The following is a 2656-nucleotide window of genomic DNA, read 5'->3' as shown; positions in this document are numbered from 1 at the left end:
AATTTTTTTTTTTTTTTTTTTTTTTTTTTTTTTTAGTAGAGACAAGGTCTTGCTATGTTGCCCAGACTGGTCTCAAACTCCTGGGCTCAAGCAATTCTCTCACCTTGGCCTCCCAAAGAGTTGGAATTATACGAAGAGCCACTGCTCCTGGCCAACCCCAACTTTTTTTTTTTTTTTGAGTTGGGAGTCTCGCTCTGTCACCCAGGTTGGAGTACAACGGCATGCTCCTGGCCACCCCAGCGTCCACCTGCTGGGCTCCAGCGATCCTTCTGTCTCAGCCCTCCAAGTAGCCAGAACCATAGGCACGCACTATCACACCTGGCTAATTTATTGTAGAGATGAGGTCTCACCAAGTTGCCCGGCTGGTCACAAACCCACGGGCTCAGGCAGTCTACTCGCCTGGCCTCCCAAAGTGCTGGGATTACAGGCTGAGCTACCAAGCCTGGCCAGCTCCAACTCTTGAAGTCTGAATTCAGGTGGGCAAATGACATCCCCCAGCATTTAGGAGGGACAGAGAGACACCACTCAGCCTGGTTGGGCTGAGGCAACGGCCCACCTCTCCTGGATAAGCTGTCTGCCAAGAAAACTATTGAACTACATAAAAATCCATCCCTGAAATCCCAGAGGCATCCTTAGAATGGAGTGTGGACTTTAAATTAGAATGTGTAGCGGAAAAAAAGAGGCAGCTTTTGCCTATAACTTGATTTCAGAATTGTGAGGGTGGTGGCCAAAGAGCACTGGTTGCCCCTGGCAGAGGCCACCATGCTCAGGTCCTGAGTACTGGCTGTGAAGGGAACCTCAGTCCCATTGAGGTTCGATGTATAACTGGCACATGTTCCCATGGAAACTCTGCTGCCTGCATTCTCTGGAAATTTTGCTGAGGCGGGGCTGCTGCTTCCCGCACCCACAAGCTCCCAGGCTTGGCTTTCTAGGATGTTTTTCTCAAGCAAGTGCTGGAAGGAGCAGGAACCAAGGGAAGCTGAAACCCACTGGAAGGGTCAATTTCTAGTCATTTAGGACCAACTTGCTGCTCTAGAGGGACAGGCAGGGAGCCTGAGGGTATCAGAAGTCATTGAAATGTTTCAAATGCCCTGAGGTTCTGAAGAGGGTAGTGCTGGCAAGACCTCGGAGGGCAGGATAGTCTGGGCCAGGAGAGGTGGTGGGAAATCCCATCAGGGCAGGGCCAGAACAGGCAGAGGGAGGCATCGGCCAAGACCCTGAGACACAGCTGTCCTTGTGCAGTGGAGCTCTGGGACAGGGTCCCGCCCTAAGCCTGGGTTTACTCTCAGGACGGCTCATATCATTCCTTCCTTCAAGGTCCAAGGCTCCCCTTCTCCAGGACCTCAGCTGCTCCACTCAGGCCCCTCCCACTCGCTTAGCTCCTCCCCTCCCGGGCCCAGAAGCCCCTTCCCTCACCTCTGATTGCTTCGCCTCCACCCCCAGCTCTGGGCAGCCCCCATCTGTCTGCCTGAGCATTTTGCTTCCGAGGTGCTTTTCACAGTGGTGACTGCAGAGCCTGGGTCCCCACCTCCCAGGGAAACCTGCCCCATCATTTGGCAGACACCTCCCCCCCACCCCCACCCCTGCACTGTCCCTAGCAACCTGTTTCTCCTGAAGGATGAATCTTGAAAACACACACCCGCTGTGCCTCTGCATGAGCCAGGGAGTCCCCATCTGTCCTCTTTGGGAGACACTGAGTGGTCCTGATTGTCACTGGAAACCGAGTTTCATGTGGGCAGTGACTTACCCAAGGTCACAGGCTGTGGGAAGTGGAGTTGGGGTTCAGAAGGAGCTCTCAAGAGAGCCCCTCCCTTCTCTCCTCCACCCACTTGGAGTGCAAGCCAGCCTCAATGAGCAAACCACTCATGCCCTCTGTGCCCTCTCTGTTCCTTCTCTTTCCTCCCTGCCCCTGCACCCCCTGCTCTGAGTTATCTGCCACTCCTCACCCCTGTGCCAGCTTCTCTCTGCAGCCTCTCTGGGGTGGGGAGTGAGTGTTCAGTCTTTTTTGCTGCCCACTGGAGGTCCCAGAACATTTTTCCCTCCACCTTCCTTTGTGTCAAGCCCTCTTAGGATCCCACCCTTCCACCTGCATCTTCTTCCTCCTCTACCTCCTCCTCTTCCTCATCCTCCCTGCCTCTCTCCTCACTTACTGAAGACCCACTGGCCGTCAAGCCTTGCCCCGAACCGGGCTCAGCCACCACTCTGGCAACGTCTGTGTCCACCAGAGGGGCAACATGTCAGTCCCCAAGGGCCTTACAGGGTTCAGGGAGGATCTGAGATTTTATTCCAAGTGAGGTGGAAACAGGTGTTTCCTGTTTCCAGCAAGGTGTTGAGCAGGGGCAGGACAAGACCAGGCATAAGTTTTATCAGGATTCTTGTGGGGGAGAGATGGCGGAGCCGGACAGCTGCAGGGAGGCCATGTGGTGAGGCCTGGCCCAGGGCACCATGCTGAAGTCCCCACCTGGCCTCTCCGTACCCTGAAAAAGGCTGAGTCCCAGCCAAAGCATCTGGGTCCAGAGGTTGAGGACGGAGAGGCCCAGGAGGTGGGGAAGACAGGCCCTGTGAAGTGGCCCCCTCTTGCCTTGCTGGCTGTGGTTTTCCCAGGGGAGGCTCACGGCACCCTGAATGGCATTGTCACCCTCCATCCCCCCACCTC

The sequence above is a fragment of the Carlito syrichta genome, unplaced genomic scaffold, assembly GCF_000164805.1.
Source record: "Carlito syrichta isolate Samal-C Ts95f unplaced genomic scaffold, Tarsius_syrichta-2.0.1 Scaffold305648, whole genome shotgun sequence".
Lineage (NCBI taxonomy): Eukaryota > Metazoa > Chordata > Mammalia > Primates > Tarsiidae > Carlito > Carlito syrichta.
This window is presented reverse-complemented; position numbering follows the sequence as displayed.